The 22,599-nt window shown below is 43.9% G+C and overlaps 1 protein-coding gene across 2 annotated transcripts in view; it reads left to right on the top strand.

Annotated features, from left to right (window-relative positions):
* Positions 1–22,599, top strand: part of PRICKLE2 (prickle planar cell polarity protein 2) — a 337,544-nt gene that overhangs the window by 158,591 nt on the left and 156,354 nt on the right. The window contains exon 1 of one of the 2 annotated variants that reach the window (XM_036870261.1): positions 10,972–11,270. The exons of the other annotated variant lie outside the window; for it this stretch is intronic. The gene's annotated coding sequence lies outside the window, so the exon portion shown is untranslated. Of the gene's footprint in view, positions 1–10,971; positions 11,271–22,599 lie in introns of those variants that run through there. 2 annotated transcript variants of the gene reach the window in all.

Raw genomic sequence — 22,599 nt, 5'->3', positions numbered from 1 at the left:
CTCCCTCTCCCTTTTTTCAGTCACTGGCAAACTCTCCTTTCTCGCCCTCCTTTCTTTTCACGCATACAGGCAGGCTTTCCCAGGAGTCCGGGTTCTCCATGGGGTACATCTGCTGCTTAGGGGCATTTGGTGGTATCTGGAGATATTTGGGGCCATCGTAACTATCAGGGATACTAGTGGCGTCTAGTGGGTAGAGGCCAAGGCTGCTGCTCAACATCCTACATGCACAGGACAGCCTCCATAACAAAGAATTTTCCAGCCCCCAGTGTCAGTACTGCCAAGGTTGATCAGCTCTACAAAGTGTCTCCTTCCTGCCACTCTCGGGTCTCTTTCAAGCCTGAATGTGCTTCTCTTGAATTTCATCTGCCTGAATGTGTTTCTCCCCTTTTCGACCTCAAGGATTCCTCCTCATTCTTTGAGACTTGCTGCTACCATCACCTTCTTGTGTTGGTCCAGGTCACTCACTCCACAGTACTTTTTCATACCCAGGGTACATCGCTCCATGCTTTGTTTTATCAGTGTATGTATGACAGATCTGTCTCTCTCCCACAGACTGAGTTCCTCTTGAGTGTGAGTTGTGTTCTTTTATATCTGTGTACTCAGAGCTCATTACTATAATGGCTTTTGTATAGTAGGCACTCAGTAAGTGTAAGGTAGACAGGTGGATGGATAAAATGTCTGAGCGCCTGAAAAGTTCGTAGCAGTGAACTGCCGTTAGTTCTCAGTTTCCCATCCCAGCCGCTTACAAGCTGTGTATACTAGAGGTAGGTCACTTAACTTTTCTGTGCCTCAGTTTCCTCCTTTGAAAAATGGGGATCTTCATAGTTGCTGTTTCGAAGGTCTGTTGCAAGGATTCAGTGAGAGAGTTCCTTTATAGTCAGAGAGTGGGAGAAAATGGGAGGGGTATTCATTTGCATAATGCTTCCTTGTTTTCCAAATGCCGAAGGAATGACCCCCCCCCCCCCCCCCCCCCCCGCCAAAAAAAAAACAACAGTGGATGCAGGTGAGCAGGGCTGAATGTGGCATACACCTCCAAAGTAATATACCTGAACATGCAGGGCCAGAATGTCCCCATAACCACCAAGGAAAGAGATGTCAAGATTTAGGCCCAGAAAATGAAAATGCTGATACCTAGACCTCATACCCATACAGATTACTTCTGTTAGAAATGCTCTTAAGAGCTTGAGAAGCATCAGTTTCCCCTGCGAACTGGAAAGTTTGCCTTTTCAATTTAGGAATAGTAATCAAAGATAATATAAATATTTCCATTTCTTCCCTCCCCCAAATGTAATAATCAAGAGATTCTGTTCAATCTTTAGGTATCATTCATCAATTTTTCTAACGTACTTGATGAAATAATGGAGAAGTAATGAATATATTAGTTTGGTTTTAAGAAAGCTTTAAAAATACAAGTTCTGGGCCCTGTCCCAAACATAATGAATTTAAATTTCCAGGGTCGGGGTCCAGGAATCTGCAGAATTGACAAAATCGCAGATGGTCCTTACATACACATAGTCTGGCATTTGGAAACTAATGTACTTGGTGATACTTGGCATTAGGAAGCAGATTGAGAGTCCCAAATTCCGGCATGAACAGGGATGACGGGCTGAATTAAAAAATAAAAAAAGAACAGACCTGCACTTGGAGCCAGAAACCCAGCTACCCAGGTGTAGAATAAAGTAGATAGATTCTAGTGAGAGACACATGAAGGGAAAAGACAAACAAACAGTCTACATTTATACAGGTTTTGGTCAACAGCTCAGTGTGAATCAAATTAATATGATCTTAGAATCACTGAATCGGGAACGAGAAGGGCATAAACCCACCCTGTTCTGCCCTGGTCAAATCATGCTTGAAAGTTTTTCGTTATTAAGAACATTTTAAAACATAATCAGAAGTAGAAAGGATAGTACAGTGAATCCCTATGTAATAGATTTAACAGTTATCAAAATTTTGCTACATTTCCTTCATCGATCCCTTTTTCCTTTTGCTTATGGTTCCTCCCTCCTTCCCCCTCTCCTTTACTATTCTCCTTCCTAAGTATTCGAAAGCAAATCTCGGACATCATGTTATTTTAGCCTTACGTACCTAAACAGGTTTCTCTAAAAAGCATGGATATTTTCTTACGGGACTGTATCTCACCGAACAGCACTGACAATAATTCCTCATTCTCATTTAATTGGGGTGGCACAGTTTTAAGTGGCAGGGATGCAAAAGGGTTGGTTTGAAGCCGTGTCCCATGAGGAACAGTGCATAGAAGGAGGTTGATAGACGATAAAGACTCAGGTTTTTGAAAGACACTGAGTGGAAGGGTTGGCTGGCCTGGCTCTCTGGGATCCACATTGGTGGCGTATCGGCTGCCAGCTTACTGTAAGCAAGAACTTAATCCAGGAGCCAGCTGTCTACTGATGAACTGAACTGCCTCAGGAGTTTTCTCTCCTGCAGGGGTGGAGCATGAGATACAATTGAATGGTTTCTTTCATTCATTTTGTGAATAGTTATCAAGTGTCTGCTGTGTTAGGTGCTGAGGATCGCTGTGCAGAATAAGACAGATGCAGTCCCTTCCCTCATGGAGCTTCCAGTCTCTAGCACTGTTTCCCACAATGTGACATGGTTTGGGGTGGTCCAGAATCCATTAATTAACTAACATTGAGTTACACGGTTAAAAACAGTTTTCTTTTCAGTGTTCTAAACTTCGTAAGTACATCAACAAGGAGATCTCATTTGGGTGCTAGAGTTGGCACTTCTCTAAAACTTGATCATCTCCCTTTTTAGTTGAGAAAGAACAACGTCGTGGTCATAGCCTTTGGCATGCCACAGTTCCTCAGTAACTATTTTTTGAGTAATTTGTTAAACATCTTTACAAAAACAGAAGAATAGGAAAATGCTTAATACAGGAATAATAAAAGCCAGAGTGATACAAGGGATGTTTTTAACTTTTGGGTTTTTGTCTGTATTTGTTTTTCACTCTTTAGATTTGCATACATTAAAATTTACTCTTAGGTTTACCGTTTCGTGAGTTTTTTTTTTTTTTTATAATTTTTTTTTTTTTATAGCTACTTTATTTATTTATTTATTTTTGGCTGTGTTGGGTCTTCGGTTCGTGCGAGGGCTTTCTCTAGTTGCGGCAAGTGGGGACCACTGTTCATCGCGGTGCGGGGACCGCTCTTCATCGCGGTGCGCGGGCCTCTCACCATCGCGGCCCCTCCCGTTGCGGGGCACAGGCTCCAGACGCGCATGCTCAGTAGTTGTGGCTCACGGGCCCAGCCGCTCCGCGGCGTGTGGGATCTTCCCAGACCAGGGCTCGAACCCGTGTCCCCTGCATTAGCAGGCAGATTCTCAACCACTGCGCCACCAGGGAAGCCCGTTTCGTGAGTTTTTACAAATACATCCAGTCATGTAACCAGTGCCCCATCCAAGATACAGACCAGTTCTCTATCACCTTCTAAATTTTTCTCAATCCCACCTCCCATCTCCAACCCTTGGCTTTCTGTGCCTATAATTTTGCCTCTTCTGGAATGTTACATGAGGGAATCATACAATAGGCAGCCTTTTCAGTCTGCCATCTTTCTCTTAGCACTGCGTGTTTGTGATTCATCCATCTTGTTGCTTATGTTTGGTCCTTTTACTCACTGGGTCGTATTCCATGGTCTGGATGTCCCACAACTTGTTTATTCAATATAAATAATAATATAAGGCACATTCAATATGACAAATCATGAACATGGTATTTAGTAAAAGCAGATTTAGCAGAAATCCTGAAGGTGGTATGCAAATGAGTGAGTCTTGGGGGGAAAAACTAATCTGACCATCTGACCAACGTATGCATTAGAGGGTTGTTGGTGGTTGTTCATCTTTTTTTTTTTTTTTTTTTTTTGGCTGCTCTGCACAGCTTGTGGGATGTTAGTTCCCCGACCAGGGATTGAACCTGGGCCCTTGGCAGTGAGAGTGTGGAGTCCTAACCACTGGACCACCAGGGAATTCCCAGTTGTTCATCTTTTAATATCTTACCCAAACCTTCAACAAAGTGTTTGATTGAAATATAAATAGGTTTCCTATCACCTTAAGTCAGAACATATCTTTGGGGGCCTCCAGGTAAACCCAGTGATCTCCAGAGCATTCTCTTCATATTCTCTCAATCATTTATTTTCATTCGTTCATTTCCTCCCTCCCTCCCTCCCTCCTCCTTCCTTCCCTTCCTCCCTCCCTCTTGCCCTCCTTGTCCTTCTCCTCATTCTCATTCTGATATTCTCTCTCCCTTCCTCCCTCCCTTCCTCCCTTCCCCCCTTCCCCATCTCCTCCCCCAAATATTTCACTGGAGTTTATGTAACTGAATTAATTAGACCTATTTCTCAAGGAGTTGGTTTTCCATAGAATTCACTTTGCAGTTAGCATGACAGAAGAGCTGGCATATTAATCAAATGCTACAATTTGTTCTTTGTATCTGAATCAGGCTGGGGTTGGGCTTCCTGCTTATCAGTTGTCCCTTTATACCATTCTGTCCTTCGCAGGGAATGAGCCAGGATTCTTTGTGATAGGACTGGGTGATGGTTGTGAGTGTTGATAGATTGGGTGTGGAAATGCTTAACAGGGACAGACCCTATCTCCTTAGTTAGTGTTACAGAGTCCCCAGGATATAAAGTGTCTTATGAAAATAAATAAGAGCTTTTCTTTTCCTTCCTTTGGCTGATGATATCGGTACCATTTAACAGAATAAAATGATAAAAATCTTTGTTCTTTCTTAAATAACATGTTAATTGCTGTTCTCGGTATTTATTCACTTGGTATTTCTGAAATATATTCATTTTATAGACATTTCTGTCCCCCAATGCATTTTAAATCCTCAAGCATACTCAAAGTATATATATTTTATGTAGTCTTTGTGTGTCTAGTGGGGTGGGAGGGATGCTCTTTGTAGCTAACCAGGAGATCAAAGTATGTAGCTTTCTCCATTTAGTCTGTTTGCTGCAGAATACAAAGGCTGCTAAAGGATTTGAGTGCATATCTTAAAAGCTCATCAGAAATATTCCAAGCTCTAGATTTTTTTTTCTCTCTCAGCAACATTTCAGATATGGAGGTTCTCCTCGGTTGCCCCTGCTAGTGTTGCTGAATTTAAAAAGGAAGAAAGAAAGATCTGTTCTGTTTTCTCATCTGTGGAATTGAGGGGGTTGGACTAGATGGGAGATGTCAGATTTATAGCACTAGTGCTGTCACTCCTTCTCCATCTACATGACAGACATCACTAATCAATCACAGCATGCTTTCCTGCCATATGTAGCCTCAGACTTCTTATCAAATCGCACTCCAGGAATCCACTACTAATCAATCAGTGTTAGCCCAAGAGATGAAATCTATTTGCCATTGTGAAACATGATGGGGTTTAGTCTCTAGTGCAAACTTAAGATGGTTTATGAATGTCAGATCACCACTGCATGGTAGCAGGAAGATGTTGGAGGGCATGGGCAGTTTCAAGTGAAGAAGATTTCAGTTCACTACGTTTATGCTCTTTGAAGGCAGGCATCGTGTTTTATTCATGTTTTTCCTTGTTTACCCAGCCTATAAGGCAAACCCTTTCTCTTAGTAGACATTAGATACATGTTTGTTAAATGATGCATGAAGAAATGAATGGTGGAAAGCTTGGCCTTGGCCAATTCTTCCCTCTCTAAGACTGCACAGTTCAGTGCTTCTTCCAAAGGGCAGGCGCAACCCTTGCCATTATTGAATTTCTCTACTTTAATTCAGGCCATTGCTACAGCTTGGCTAGATCGCTCTGTGTTCTTACCTGCCGAGCACTGGCAGGGCCCAGCAACTCGGCATCGTTGGTTGGACTTTACAAGTTCCCTCTCCATCCATTGTCCAGGTCATTCATAAACTTGTTGAGTAATACTGAGGAGGGTCCAGTCTTTCCCTGCTGGACTCTGAATTCTTTCAACTTGATTTGTGGTTGGGAATCTGAAGGTTTCATGATAAAGAGAAGAATTCTGTCACGGTTTTGGGATTTATCACAGAAGAGAATCACATATTTGACACTTAACATATGCAGCCTTCATCAATTATTTTGGGGTAACTATATTTTAAGTTTCTTTATTAAAAGGACCAGATTGGATAAGTCTTTAAATTTTGATAGCATGATAATGTTACTTTTGCAGGGTAGATTCAGTAAATATTCAGTGGTCTTCAAGATAGTTTCATGAAAATAGGCTGAAGCCTCTGTCTTCTTCAGCTTTCAGAAGAAAATCACCTTTTAAAACAGAAGGCATTTTTTTCCCACCCAGGCACTGAATTTCATCTAATAATAACACCAGCTACCCATTTAGTAAATACCAATTTTAGGCCAAGCATTCTGCTAAATGCTTTACATTTATTATCCCTAAACCTCAAAACAACCCCAGGACTAGTGCTGTGAATTCCGTTTTACAGATGAGATGAATGAAGCTTGGAGAAGTTACATAACTTGGCCAAAGTCACTAGGTGATAGGTGGCAGTACTGGGATTTAAAGCCAAGCCTAACTCTAAAGTGTTTCCTCCGAAGGGTACCAACTCCCTCAGTGTAGATGTTACCCCCTCCAGGAAGCCTTCCATCAGGTACCACTTTTCTGCAAGGCTGGTTGAGATGTTCTTCCTCTGTGTTTCTATAGTCGTTTATGCTCCCTTATGATGACACTCTCGATCTGTTTATCTGCTTCCTCTACCACCAGAGTAAGATTCCTGAGGACAGGGGCTTTGTGTTTCTGTTGGTTTGTTTTTTTGTTTTTTTCTGCCACTTTTGTTTAATGGCTGAATGAATACAGCTTTCCCAGGAGTTCTCTGCCACTTCACCTTGGTACATAGGAGCCATATTAATATACAGCTAGGCCTGTAAGAACCTTCTATAGTTCAGAATTCATTATATTTGGGGATAAAAGATCTAGGGAAATATAGTCCACCTCTAAATGTGGAATGGCAGAGTTGCCTCTCTTTAATACTACTAAGTGCCTTCTGCTTAACTCTGTCATTGCAATATCAAACTGTTTCACTTTTCCTCAGTTCAGTCTTTTATTAACTGTACTTTTATGAGTGATTAATACTTGCAGATGTTCTTATGTTTATCCTGCCTTGTGCTTCTTGATTCTGAAGATTCATGAGTTTTATAAATTCTAGAAAATTCTTAGCCATTATGCCTCTTCTGCATGTCTATTCTCTCCCAACGGGACACCTATTAGACATATGTTGGCCCTTCTCAGTCTATCCTCCGTATCTCTTAACCTCATTTTCATAGTTTTCACCTCTTTATCCCTTTGTGTTTCATCTTGTGTAATGTACTGAGATCTGTATTTCTCTCTTCAGCAGTATTTAGCCTTGTGTTTCACCTCTCCATTGAGTTTGAAATTTTAATGACTCTGTGGGGAGAGAGAGGCGTCATGTCTTTTTTTTTTTTTTTTTTAAGAGTTTCATTTCTAGCGTTACTGTGTTTAACCATTTTAAACTTTATTAATGTTCTTTTCCAAAATGTTGTTTTACGACCTCTAACTCTTGAGCCTCTGATCCTCATGCTTGTTGACTTGTGACCTTTGACTCTGTGTTTTGTAATTTACTATTGGGAGCTCATGCTTCGCAGGGCCAGTTTTAGCCCAGGTTACAGGACTGACTCTCCAGGGCAATTTTTCATTTGCTTCTGTGGGGGAATTCTTGGCATATCATGAACAGGACCAAATTTTATATTAACTGTTCATTTGGAGTTTTCTGATTCTGCCTTTGGTTATTCATACTCCACTCTCAAGAAAGGCATAGGCCTAGTGTTTCTAATTCTCAACTTAAACGTTTCCCTCCTGCTCAGAACACAGATAGAAAGACAAGTTTCCTTGGGTTGGTTGACAGTTTTTCTAATCTGTTTGTTCACTGAGGGTGCAGTCCTCTGGGAGTGTTCCTGGTTTTCTGTAGGGGTCTACTAACAACTTGCTGCTTCTCCTTGTTCCAAGGCCTCCTATTCTGTCCTGCTTGGGCATTCAAATCCTAGCCCCTAGGGAACTAAGACAAACCATTCCCCTGTTGCCAGCCACCTGCCCTTCTACCTCATAGCCCCAGCGTGAGTTTGCATGCTGATCATTCTTGTTTGTAGTTACCTCTTTATTTCTACCACCTGGGTTCTCTCCTTTCTTAATTGTGAGTCAGCTCTAAGCCCTTAAAATAATTTTTGTTATATTTTACCTAGCATATCTAGGGTCTTTGAAGGGTTGGAATTTTCAGGCTGTTATCATTTGCCATCTTGCCAGAAATAGGAGCTTATTACAAGCTCATAGTAAAATAATCAAATAAGACACAAGAGTATATGATGAAATATTACTCTCCTTTCCATCTTCGACCTGCTTAGTTCTCAAACCACCTTGCCAGGTATAATAACCTTTATCATTTTCTTCGGCATAGTTCTAGAAGCATTTTATGCACATAGAGCATACATATGTATATACAATACATGGAGATTTATTTATTCAAGCAGGGATATATTTTACCTTCTGCACTGTACTTACTAATGTATTTTGGAGTTCATTGTTTATTAGTGCATTTAACTCTGCCTCTTTTTTCTCATAACGGTATAGTATTCCATGAAATACATGTACCATAATTTTACCATTTCCTCTATTTTTATTGGATGATCGTCTTCAGTTATTGTGATATTATAAACTATCCTACAATAAACATTCCTGATCATATGTCTTTGCTGACTATCATTTAATGTAATTCTCTTTGTCTCTTTCTCTCTCCTCTCCCCCACCCTGGTTAATTTTATGTGTCAACTTGACTGGGCTAGGGGATATCCAGATAGCTGGTAACATTATTTTATTTTATTTTTTTAAATTTATTTTATTCATTTTTGGCTGCATTGGGATTTCGTTCCTGCGCGTGGGCTTTCTCTAGTTGTGGTGTGCGGACTTCTCATTGCGGTGGCTTCTCTTGTTGCGGAGCACGGGCTCTAGGTGCGTGGGCTTCAGTAGTTGCAGCATGCAGGCTCAGTAGCTGTGGCACGCGGGCTCTAGAGCACAGGCTCATTAGTTGTGGCACATGGGCTTAGTTGCTCTGCAGCACATGGGATCTTCCCAGACCAGAGCTCGAACCACTGGCCCCTGCATTGGCAGGCGGATTCTCAACCACTGGGCCACCAGGGAAGCCCCTGGTAACATTATTTTTGAGTGTGTCTGTGAGGGAGTGTCCAGAAGAGATTAGCATTTGAATCAGTGGACTTCCTACAGAAGAGTCCTCCTGACCAATGTGGGTGGGCATCGTCCAATCTGTTGAGGGTGTGAAGAGAGCAAAAAGGCAGAGGAAGGATCAATTTGCTCTCTCTGCTTGAGCTGTGACTTCCATATTCTCCTGCCTTCAGACATTGGCACTCTTGGTTCTCAGGCCTTTGGACTGGGACCAGGACGTGCACCACTGGCACGCAGTTCTCAGGCCTTTGTACTCAGACTGCATTATAACACCAGCTTTCTTGGTTCTCCAACTTGGAGACTACAGACCATGGGACTCTTCTATCTCCATAACCATGGGTGCCAATTCCTATAATAAATCTCCACATATCTCTCTATATATCCTACTGGTTCTGTATCTCTGGGAAACCCTAATGCACACTCCCACTCACTAGGAGTTGGTGACCTCAGCACCTTGCATGGGACCTGACACGGAGTCGGCACTGAATTCACATCTGTTTCGTGAATGACTAATACCAAGAAGCCAAACCAGCAGTCAGACCATCCCAACCCCCCAGGAAATATATTTTTTTAAATTTAATTAATTAATTAATTTGGCTGCTTGGGTCTTTGTTGCTGCGCACGGGCTTTCTCTAGTTGTGGCGAGCGGGGGCTACTCTTTGTTGCGGTGCAAGGGCTTCTCATTGTGGTGGCTTCTCTTGTTGCGGAGCACAGGTTCTAGGCGTGCAGGCTTCAGTATTTGTGGCTCGTGGGCTCTAGAGCGCAGGCTCAGTAGTTGTGGCGCACGGGCTTAGTTGCTCCGCGGCATGTGGGATTTTCCCAGAGCAGGGCTCGAACCTGGGTCCCCTGAATTGGGAGGCGGATTCTTAACCACTGCGCCACCAGGGAAGTCCCAGGAAATGTATTTTGATTTCATTAATAACACTAGCTCTTGACTATCCAATAGTCTGCAGCTATTGAGTGGGCACAGCATGTGGTCCAGATATGAGCTAATACCATCTTTACAACAACCTTGTGAGATGGGAGATTTCATGATCATGCTTTACAGACAAGGAAACTAAGGCACAGGTTACATAACTAGTAAGAGGCGGAGGCTATCACTGAAACACCTGGCCTCTTGAATACTGCCTTTTAATTAACACTTGTCACAGCTAACATAGGATGTATCATTGTTCATTCCTTTGTTTATTCATTCATTTATTCCATCCACAAATATTTACTGAGAGCTCACAGTGTTCCAGGCAGGAAGTAATAACAGTGTGATGAGGAATGGAAACATCCCAACTGTGGTGGAATTTACAGTGTAAAGGGAGAGACAGATAAAGCAAAAAAAAAAAAAAAAAATACAAGTGAAATTGTGATGAGTGCCCCAGAAGGGGGTAATAATGGGGAGAATTTAGAAGCACCTAGCTGGGGGGTTCTTCCCAGCAATAGAGGGTCTCCAAATCTGTGATAAGTTGGATGAGCCTTGAAGGACGAGTCAGATGGAAGGGGTTCCCGGCCTTCCTCGTGTATTCTGCTGTACACCATAATTTTGCTTTTGCAGCCACTGCCAGCTCTGGGGACCTCCACGTGCAAGGGCCAGAGGGCCTGTGTCCTTCTGCTTCTGAGGAAAGGTGGCTGAACCCCACCCCCACCCCCACCCCCCACCGCCATCAGCCTTTTCTAATTTTAAAGCAGTAGCTCCCTTGATTGAAATCTCAATTTGGGAACAGGCCTAGGATTGGCCTGGAGCTTGGAATTTTCACCAATAAGCGCAGCGGTAGGTGGGGAGGCGTCCCTTTAAGCAGCTGGGAGGCAGCCTGGAGAGCTGGAAGCGTCCCTCCTGGGGACCTGAGCGATTTTCCTGGATCCAGAGCTGCGCAGGGAAGCAGCTGCCACCACCGCGCCCCGGGAATGTCACCTCCCTTGCGCGGAGCCCCTGCAGGGCCCCCTCTGGCTCCGGGCAGTTGGCGGCCGACGCCCCGCCGGTCTTCTTAGCCGCAGCCGCATCCCCTGCCCCTGGGTCTGCGGCCCCTTCCCCCCAGCCCCTTAGTTCCCGGCGGTGGAGGCGCCGCAGCGGCGAGCGATGCAAGGCTGAGCCGGGTAAGTGGCCCCCCAGGGCCAGGGCGCACGGAGGGGTCACTGGGGCGCGGGGGCTCCTGGTTCTCACCACCCTCTCTAGGAAAGGGGGCCTTAAACTGGGACAGTAACCTCTGGGAGAGATGCGCCTTGCCACACAGACACTGGGGAGGTCATGAGGTATAGGGAGGGGACCTTGGGGTCCTTTTGATCTGAGCGTCTCCCAGCTTTTGCGCACTTGATTAACCAATAATAGTAACAGTATCACGAGACAGGGATCATGTTGTTACTGTATTAGGACTTCTTCGAGGGAAACATTTAAACGTCCCTGAACTTGCTTTTTAAACAGCCTTTATTCTTTTACAGTTCATTTCCCTCAAGTACTTAAAATGTATGTATTGTTAATGACCTACTTACTTATTTCCCTTACACTCTCAAAAAATGTTTCATGTCTCCAGGAAGGTCTACTTTAAAAGATTATGTGTTTCTCCCCACATTCCTCATTGCTCGTTATCCTAGAACTTTAAAAATTCCTTGCTTTTCTCCTTGGTGGATATCTGTAATTAAGCAGCTCTGAAATGTGTTCCTTTATTCTCTCTGAATTGGGGGTGGAAGTAGGGGAGAGGCCCCCCTCTCCTGGCCTTCGTAGCTCTGAGAAAAGAGTCTGTGGGATGGGGAAAGCTGTTGGGGGGAGTTCATTGGAACCCTGCTCTCCCAGGACTGCAAATGTACCCTCTTGGCTGTTGGGCGACTTACCTGAGATCATGCAAATCTGGAGTGCCTAGGCAGCTGTATCCTGGGAAATTTTAAAACCAAAATAATCTATAGGGATTGGGCTGGGGGAGGGGTAAGGTTTATTTAAAAGATGCCTTTTCAGCTTCCTCCCTCTCCCCAATCTGTTTGCTCATGTGTACCTAAGGAAGAACTTGGAAGCCTAATGTAGAGGGCCAGCGGGTTGGTCGTTTTTGTTTGTTTGTTCTTTGGGTTTTGTTGTTGTTGCTTTTGAAGATGAGGCTGCTGGGCTGCTGGAAGAAAAGCCTTCCAAAATTGGAGCAAAGTCTGATGCATGGATTGCCAAAGTCCATTTCCGCCCATATTAAATTATTTTGGCTTGTAACAGCCCTCATCTTGCTGGATTACCTTTATTTGCGGTTGTTTGGGTGTTGTGTGACTCATTTGTATACTTTGGGTTCCCTGCTTTCTGCAAACAGATGTTTTTATCTGTGCAGCTAGCTGAGTAATTAGAGAGATGGACACAGCCCTGTATGTACAGACAGAACAAATACCACTTGGGGAGGATTTGGGCCTTTCCTTTTTCAAATCATCAATTGCCAAATCTTCCCAGCCGTTAGGCAATTCAGATAAAGGTGTCAAGGGAGATGAGCAGTGAAGAATTTATATGTACAGCTAATTCTGCTCATCCTACAATAAAACATCTTCCCATGGGGCCAAAAAGTGGGGGTGTGGGGAAAGCTTATAAAAATAATCCTGTGTTCTTAGTCACTGACTACCCAGCTCTCCCTGGATTTCTGAGAACCTGCCAGGAGAAACTGTTGACTGGATGGAAGTTTCAAGAAATGCTGAACAGAAATCAGTACAGGCCCTCCTTGAGCGACTTTTATTTCTGCTTGGAGGAAGGGAACACTTTGTTAGAATAACAAATCGTGGCTGCTTTTCAAGAGCAGAAAACAGTTCTTGTTCCGAAGGCAGATTCATTTTTAAGAGTGTGAATCATTTGGTTTAGGTTTTTTGCTTTTTTTCTCTCTCTTGCGGTGGAGGCTTGGAGATGATTAAATGTCTTGTCTGCAGGAAATTACCAGGAGATTTGAGTATTTTCCTGAATCAGCCTCAGATGGTACACAGCTTTGGGTGTAATACAAGAAAGCTCTGTTACCAGGCAATCTTTCTGCAGTGATACCCTCAACCTCTCCCAGCCTTTCAAGCTTCTCCCTCAACAAGCCTTTTCTTTTTTTATTTTTGGGGTTGGGCTTCCATTTGAGAAACTGAAATAACTCTCTCAGTCCCTTCATGAGCTTTTTAAGATGGAACTTATTTTTGAGACAGTTTTATCGAGCCCACTTCCCCATTGGCCTCCTCCCACTAGCCTTAGCAGGAAAAGCTCTTGGCTCCTTTTCCCAAGATTTCCTTTAAGCCTGGATTGTTATCCGTAGGGACACAGATGTATCAAGGAATGAGAGGCAAAGGTTTGAACTAGCACTCACCAATTTGGTGGTGACATTTATGGTCTTTGCAGAACTGTTTGCAGAGAAGGCAGAGTGATTCTGTGCTGCGTTTACCCCAAACGTGAAGATCGGGCAATTAAAAGGCAGCCAGGGACAACCAGGGGGTCCAGTGCCCTGCTTTGTGTAGTGCTTACAGAGATCTGCCGTTTTTAATAATTTTGGAAAACCAAATCTTAGAGACGCTCTGCACCCCAAGCTAGTTTTCTGAATCTTTCCTGAAAGGTACCTGGTCACGTGAAGCACCTCCTAGCTGTGTAATCAAATAGGAGAGCTCTGGGTGCATATAAACTCAGCGTGATATTCCGAGTCAGTGAGAGGAAGCAGAGGGAATAATTTTTTTTCAGCTACCAAAACACGGAATGGCAATCCTAGTTGAATATAATGAAACTTGATGGAAATTGTATGGAGAGTTTAAATGTAATGTTCCAAAAAAGTTCCTTTGCTTTTTTTTTTTTTTTTTAATTTTTTTTCTCAGAAACTAAGTGGCAAGGGATTCTTTCCCAGGATACTTAGCATTTGATTACTGTGCAGTTTTTTGTTTGTTTGTTTTTTGGAGTGATGTTCTTTTTTCATATCCTGCTGCTCTGTGTGACAAGCAGAGGAAGACTCGTTTTTGCAAAGATTGTATCTGGATGTCTTCCAGAAGATATGGAAGATAGAGGGGCGCTGGAGGGAACAGACGGACGCAGGTACTGTGGGACTCAGTGTCTGGGAAAACTCATGAATGATTTCCCTGCAAGTATAGCCCAGAGGCCTTTGAGAATTGCTTCATGTTTGACTTTTACCAGCCAGCTTGTGTATAGAAATCATCGTACCCATCTCGAGGGTCTTCCTCCTCCCAAAGCACCTTCCCAGGCAAGATGCCAAACATCAGAGTGTGTACGTGACATGGCTTATCACGTCTTTGAAAGTTTGCCTTGTACTACTTTTTCTTTAAAAAAAAAAAAAAAAAGTTGACTACTTGATTTCTTGGTAACATTAACAGAAGATTCCTTTGCATTCACCTAGGCTGCTGTAATTACAAAACCTTTAATTTTTCCAGTGGTTGAGGCTTTGTTTAGGCTTTTGAGGATAAGTGAATATCTATTGAGCTGGATTTCGGATGAATTCTAATTTTGAGCCGTCGGACTGTCTAGCCCGGAGAAAAGGTCTCATATTAGCATGTTATACTTCATGATAGCAATAAATAGAATGATAGCTATTAACTTACTGAGTCTTTGCCAGGTACAGACTACGTGTCTTATCAATCTTTCTTAGACTTTCCTGCACATAAGAATATTCTTCAGAGAGTCTGTTTCAGGGGGTATGTTGTGGTAAGACCTAGAAATCTGCATTTTAAGAAGCATCTCAAGTGAGACCTTGGACTCTACCTTGAGACACACTTGGCTTTTCCCTTCTGATCGCTTAAAATCCTCACAGTAATCCTGCGGAGTAGGTGCTGTTATCACCCCTGTTTCACAGATGAGGAAGGGTAGGCTCAGAGAGGTTCCGTAACTCTTCTGGGTCACACAGCTACTAAGTGGCCATGCGGGGGACTGGAACCTGTGACTGTCCAACCTCAGTATCCGTGGAGCTCACGCTTATGCTCCTGGTGGTTGTGTGGTCTTCCCTTTACAGTTTGGACCTAGTCACCCCTCCCCACAACTCTCTCTGCTGAACCCTTCCCTGTGACGTTGGCATGCAGTACGCAGCTGCGGTCCACGAGGGCCCCTTGTGGCAGGCTGCGGGAGGGCTGCATGGGGGTGTAGGGGTTCATGTTCATACTGGAGAAGCATCTGACTAATTTGCCTTCAGTTCTCTAACTGCTGAACCAAGACGACTCAAGGTCAGATTGATTTACTTGTGAGGCGCTTTTGAGTCCCCCAGCTTTTGGAATCCTTAAGGCAGGTCTGTGTCCTTCAGTGGGTCCTTCCACAGTCCCCAGTGTCACCTCTTTCCTCCTCTCCAGACACTTCCCTCAGGCTCCTCCCACAAGACCCTTCCCAGTTCACACACCTAACAGGGCTGAAGCCTTTTCCTCATGCCTGTGACCTGAGCCCACCTGGAGCCCATCTTTTTCCTCCATCTTCTGCGTAAACTAACACCCTCCCCCCAGGTAGATTCCTGCCGAAAGCCAATACCAAGGGAGAGTTGTAAAGAAAGGGGCAGAGGCGAGGAGGAGCCTCATTCATGCCTCCGGCTTGATTCCCCCTTGGCCTGACCTGATTTCTCTTGCCCCTGGGCTTATGAACCGGGGCTGATTTCTCTTGCTTAATTGCTGCAGGACTGTGATACAGGACAAACCACTTAACCTCATGCACTTTGCCTCCATTATCAGCTAAATGGAATGTTCATGTCAACCCTTTCTCCTTTGAGTACAAGTGACATAATGTCTGTGGAAACACTTTGGACTTTGTTCAAACACATTTTGAAGACGTGATCCTGTTGCCTTCTAGCAACGAATGGTTCCCCTACGGTGTTCTAGGAAACACCTGTTGGGCGAATGGCTCTTCCAAACAAGAAAGCATAAACGTGGTGCCATGTATATTTGAAACATGCGATACCCTACATCTCTCTTTGGAGGAATCACAGTTCATACTAGCCTATTAAAATCTTTGAGCCCTTGAGTGGGGAAACCTGTTTAACTATGAGCTTGCGTCTTCCATGCTAATATGACCCCAGAACCCTTTTGCAGCCTGACTTGTTGACGTGCTGCAGTACCCGCTTGGGGGAAAGTGGCTACGCGTCAAGATGTCAGCTCTTCTGTTTATTAGCCTTTAGACAAGTCAGTACCTCCCTGAACCTCATTTCCTTCTCTGTGAAATGGGAATGATAATGAGACCTACCCTACAGAGTTAGGGGGATGGTTAAATTAAGAGATGCGGAGGTTGCCTTCCACCTGCCAGGAACATTTGTGTGAGTGCATCGTTCCCGCCTTGCTGTGGTTTTACTCTTGCTTTGGCAGGCTTAGGTGTATCCCATTGCCGCACCTTCCTCTTGCCTCAGTCTCCTTTGCTGCTCTTTCTCCTTGGACTGCTCTCGTCCTCTTTCTCCTCATCCGTCTCCTTTTCATCTTTATTCGCTCCCTTGCTGACATCATCCAGTCCATGGCTTCACGCGGTGACTAACAGATTTCCATCTTCAGCCTGGACCTCGCTCCTGAGCTCCAGACTTACAGACTGAACTCTTTTCTCAGCGTCTTCTTTAGGTGTTCATTGAGCTTCTCAAACCTGATGTGTCAGAGCACAACTGGAGATTTATTCTCCTCCCCGAGCCTTTACCGCATCAGGCAATGGCACCTCCAGGCACCCTGTTGTTTGAGCTACAGACTTTTGGCATATTTGATCTTTCTCTTTTCCACACACTGCCATGTCCAATCCCATGGAAGTGAGTCTTTTCAGCTCTACCTCAAAAATATATCCCACACTGAACATGGGGGAGGGGGAGGGAAGACTGACGGGAAAGGGGCTTGAAGTCATTTCCCTGGGTACAAAAAATGCTTTACATTCTCGGTAGAGTGTGGGTTTCATGGGTACAGGCATCTGTCAAAATTGATCAGGCTCTACACATAAGATATGCATTTTGCTGTATGTAAATTACACCTCAGTAAACAATATGATAGAAAAGAGGTTTATCCCAAACGGAGCGCTGCTCGTCATCTCTACAGGCACAACTTTAGTGTGTGTGACCATCGTTTCTCGCCTTGATTACTCAGTAACCTTCCCCAGTACCGAGTGTTTTTAAAGCTTAAATCAGATCATACCCCTCCCCTATGTAATATCTTCCAGCAGCTTCCCATTGGAATACGAGCAAAATCCAAACACTTCACCATGAACTGCGGGATGGCCCCCTCCCCGCCACCTTAACAGAGCTGCCCCTTGTCTGCTCTGCAAGGACGTCTCCTTCCCCAAACACTTGTCCACATGCTCCAGCCACAGTGGCCCCTCACACCCAAGTTCCTGCCTGCCTCTGGGCCTTTGCACTTGCTCTTCTTTCTGCTTGGAATGCGCTCCTCCTAGAACTTTGCCCGGCTGGCAGCTTCTCATCATTGATATCCTTAGCTTAAATGTCATTCTGCCAAGAGGACTTCCTGCCCGGCTTTGTGTCACCAAGCCCCGCCCCCCTCCCCACACACCATGTTACTTTTTGTCCAGAGCATTTCTCAAGATATAAAATATATTTTTTTTCAATGTGACAAGTGTCTGCCACTCCCTCCTAGTCCCTGAAGGGCAGGAACTATGTTATTCAACTCCCATCCTCAGTGTACAGTTCCTGCCACCTAGTAGGGGCTGACTGAGCTGACTGACCGTGACCTAGCTCAGTGTCTGACATAGCAACTGCAAGAAAATTGTTACTTAATATAAATTTTTAAATTATTTTTATTACTCTCCTCCTTTTCTCAACTCCCTCTTCCTTTTGGGGGGATGGAACGACTGAAATGCTTCATAGCCTCACTAAATCCACGTACTTAATGTTTCTGACCTTCAGTTGTTTTTTTTTAATTATAAAACAAGGTCAGTGATAGTTGCCCCTTGCAGAGGTTTGTACACCCCTCGGCGGAAGGTGTTCTTGCAGTAGGAGTGAGGCATTCATGGTTCCTCACCTTTTAAAATTACACCCCCCAAGTAATGGTTTTCTTTGAAGACCCTGAGCTTCTGAACTTTCCTGCCAGGAAAGTCTAATCAGATGCAGCTGCTGCTCTGGGATTTGACTTTGGATGCAAAGATTTTTAAGATCAACTGCAACTTCCATGAATGGCTTTGGAGCTCAGAAGGCAGTAAACACATATATATTTTAATTTGTTGGAGAAAATTCTGCCAAGAGAACAAAGGTTAGACTGTGTAGAGTGCCCCAAACCCTCCCCTCCCTGCTCCCAAAGGCTCTCATCCAGTATCATTGCTGGAGTTCTCTTTTAAAAATCAGAGCAAAGGATTGTACGTTCTAGAAATGGGAAGAAAATCAACAAATGTTGGTGGGGATGAGGTTGTCCTTCCTGGGCAGGAAGAAAATAACACAGGCATTTCTGAAATCCCACAAGCCACGGTTTATTTATTTGAACTGTCTATTGAGTTACTAGGACAGGAATAGTACATAGGTTTTATTTGCCTGGAGCTCTGGTTAAGGAGGACTAGGGGGCCCTTTCAGAGCTCAGGGGACTGTGCTGTGATTGATTAGCAATGTCTGCCATGGGCAAGAACCATCTCTGGTGTTATACATAAAGAATTAGAAATTGTTAGATTTCAAAGGCCCCACGGAGATCATCCAGTCTAACTCTTGATCTGATAACTACTCTGCTGTGTTTGGGGGGGGGCTTTAAAAAATAACCATGAGCTTGGCAAAGTAACACCTCTTAAATTTTTAGACCTTTGTCCCCTCCTGGGTCTCATCAGTGTTTTCAGCGTGGCATACTGCAGCACTTCCCTGGACTGGCCAGTGGGATCTTCCAGTTAAGTTTGGGAAATTCTGTGTTACCATACCGCCTTCTCAAAGACACATAAGACACAGTAAACACATAAAAGGTTCCGAGAAGTCCAACTGTAAAGGAAACTGTCTAACATTAGTTCCCAAACCTGTGTGATCCCAGGATGCTTCTCAGGGACACTCGTGTGGCCGTCTTGTAGAACATTGTTTACATGATGCTGTACGATGTTTAGATGATGGAGAGTGTATTTGTTTCCTGTGGCTGCTTTACCAAATTGCCGTAAACTGGATGGCTTAAAGCAACAGAAATTTATCCTCTCACAGTTCTGGAGGCCAGAAGTTTGAAGACCAAGGTGTTGGCAGGGCCATACTTCCTCCAGAGGCTCAGAGAGAATTCATGCCTTGCCTCTTCCAGTTTCTGGTGGCCGCCAGCAATCCTTGGTGTTCCTTGGTTTGTGGCCACATCACTGTAATATCTGCCTCCATCTTCACATTGTCTTCTCATCTGTGCGTGTGTCACATCTCTCTCTCTCTCTGCCTTTCTCTAGTGAGGACACTTACACAATGACACTTAGGACCCACTTGGGTAAGTCAGGATAATTTTCTCCTTTCAAAATCCTAATTTAATTATATCTGCAAGGAGCCTTTTCCCAAATAAGGTAGTATTCACAGGTTCCAGGACTTAAGACATTGACATATCTTTAGGGGGACATTTTTCAACCACCCAGAGGCATATTGACTCAAAAGTCAGGAGGCCTGGATCAAGTTCTCACTTTGCCAAGAGCTCTCCCCAACCAGCACGCCAGCCACATGCTTAAATCGGGTCAGGGCGCATGTCTTTACCCCTCAGAACCTCAGTTTCCTCAACTATAAAATGGGATGTCATTGCCCATACTTCATAGGATTATTGTAGAAATTAAATGCAATAATACTTGCAAAGTGCTTACCACAGGTGAGCACTGAATATATATTAGCTTATTACTATAATTATATATTTTTACTATTGTTACAGCTACTACCACTATTATCATGTCCCTTCTCTTTGAACCTTATCGTCAAATGAAGTTATATCGGTGCCTCAACCCCAGAATATCCAGGGCTCCTTTCAAGACTGGCAAACTATGGTTCCCCATCTGTCAAAGGCCAAGTTATATTTTTTGAATCTTTTCAAGTGAACATATCTGATGCTTATAAAGTGAACACACACATGTTCCCAGCATACAGATTAAGAATAAAATGTCACCAGTGCCCCAGCGGCCCTTCTGCCCCCCCTTACCACTGATCACTACCCTTACTTCTAGCGTGATAGGTTTTGCCTGTTTTTATACTTGACATAAATGGAATCATACTCCTTTTGTACCTGGGTTTTTTCACTCAGCATTCTGTTTGTGAGGTTCAGTCATTTTGTTGTATGCGGTTGTAGATCATTCATTTTAATTGTTGTATAGTATTCCATTGTTAAATAAATCCCAACGTGCCCATTCAATTTTCTGTGGGCATTTGGTTAGTTTTTAGTTAGCGGCTATTACAGAGAATGCTGTAACAGACATTCTGATACATCCTCCTGGGGAACATTTAACGCTGAGACAAAATACATGATACTTTTAATCAAGAACTCTCTCCCCCACCTGCCATCCCAGTTGCCTGCTTCAGATTCTTTGCAACATGAAGAACTCATAACCAAGGGTCTTGGCTGATCTAAAGGAACTGATCCCTTCCCTGGCCTACCCACCACCCTCCTAAGCCATTGGCCAAGGCTCCCTTTCCTTGATGTGTTGAAATCTTTTGAGCCTCTGCACTTGCCAGAATACTTTGCCCTTGACCTGCCTTCTGGTGGGCTGAGTCCGGATGTAGTAATCTGAAGGAGTCGACACCCAGCCAGAGACACAGCTCCGCCTCCCAGAGTCCCACTTGGTGCCACCTCATTCATTTACTCACGCCCCTGTGCCAGGGCGCAGCCGTTGCTTCCCTGACTGCCTTCAGGAGAGACCTGATGCCCACAAGAGTCCCCTTCTTTCTCCATCGGGGGCCTCCACTGCACTCATCCTGCACCCCCATTTCATAACCCCAAGCCTGGTGTTTGTAACAGCCCAAACTCTTTTACAGATCAGAGTGTGTCCAACTGAAGGTTGGGGGCAGAAGGATGGAGGAGGGAGCTGGCACAGACTGGCAGAGCGACATGGGCATGAGCCAAACACTTGGCACTGTTGCCCAGAAAGCTTGGGAACTGGCGATTTAACCATATAATTTTCCTTTTGTTGGAGAAGGTTGGAACTCATGTTTCTACTGCTCCTGGTGTTACATCCACGAGAAGCTCTTTCTAGATGCCCAGATTGAGTTTGGTCATGGCTGAAACATTAGTGCCATGTGGTGAATGGTGGAGTCATATATGTGGCTTTGCCCAGGGCTCCGTTCATTTGTGTCAGGTGGGCAATTTACACCTGTCAAGTCTGGAGTTAGCTGGGGAAATGTAGGAAGGATAGTAGGCCCAGTTACAAAGACATTCCAGAGGAATCTAAATGAAATTAGACTTGTTGCTTTGTCTTACCCATTTCGTCCCTTTTTTGGCTAGGTGATCTTAAAGATATGTGTCTATGACAGGTGGAGTGGGGAGGGAGGCATGGGAAACAGTACACTGTAAGTGTCTTTGTTAGGCTCTCGTGTTTATTTTTTATTGCCTGGTGACCAAGAAGTAGGAAAGAAAGTGAAGATGCTTGGGAAGGGTGAGGTTGACTGGAAGATTTTTTTTTAATCTGTTCAAGTCAGCAAAGAATGAAGCCAGACTTTTCTGTAGGATTATAGTATCTCGCAAAGAGGAAGAAATAATTGAGTAACTTCAGTGCCAAGCTTTTTTGGAGATTTAATTATACTAGTAGCTGTCATTTATTGAGCATTTTCTATATGACTAGCAGTGTATTTGGGACTTTTCTATACCATAGGTCAACAGATGTTTTCTGTAAAGAGCCAGACAGTAAATATTTTAGATTTTGCAAAAGACGAGGCAAAATCGAGGACAGTATGTAGGTACTGATGTAGTGAAAAAACAGATTTCTACAACATTTTTATTGAAAAAATTCGAAATATAATAATAATTGAGTGTAACTTTTTCATAATACAGGTCTACTGATGAGAAGAATGGAATTCCTTTTTGAGGTGGTGGGGTTTAGAGCTGTCATTTCCTATCATCACATTGATGAAAAATGGTCATCTCAGGTGGTGGGCTGCAGGCTGTGGTTTTATTTACATTATTGCTGAGCTTTATTTATCAGTAACAAATAGGCTGCGCTGCCCAGGACAGAGAAAAACTCACCAGTGGCATAAATGAGTTGGGCATTTATTTCTCTCCCTGTGAAAGAAGTTTAGAGGTGGCTGTATAGGGCTGGTCTGGCAGCTTCACTAAGTCATATGTGACCCAGGTTTCTTTCTTCCAGCCCTGCCAACCTCAGGGTAAGTTTTCCCTTCCTCAGGGTTGTTGCGTGGTCCCAGCTGTTGCCACCACATCTGTATTCCAGGCAGCAAGACAAAAAGGGAGAAGCAGAGCACATCTCTTTTTTTTTTTTTTTTAATCTTTTGGGGATTTTTTTTGGAAGTATAGTTAATTTATAATGTGTTAGTTTCAATTGTACAGCAAAGTGATTTAGTTATACACACACACACACACACACGTGTGTGTGTGTATATATATATTCTTTTTCAGATTCTTTTCCATC

This window comes from Balaenoptera musculus, chromosome 11 (assembly GCF_009873245.2).
Source record: "Balaenoptera musculus isolate JJ_BM4_2016_0621 chromosome 11, mBalMus1.pri.v3, whole genome shotgun sequence".
In the NCBI taxonomy this organism is placed as follows: Eukaryota; Metazoa; Chordata; class Mammalia; order Artiodactyla; family Balaenopteridae; genus Balaenoptera; species Balaenoptera musculus.
This window is presented reverse-complemented; position numbering and strand designations above follow the sequence as displayed.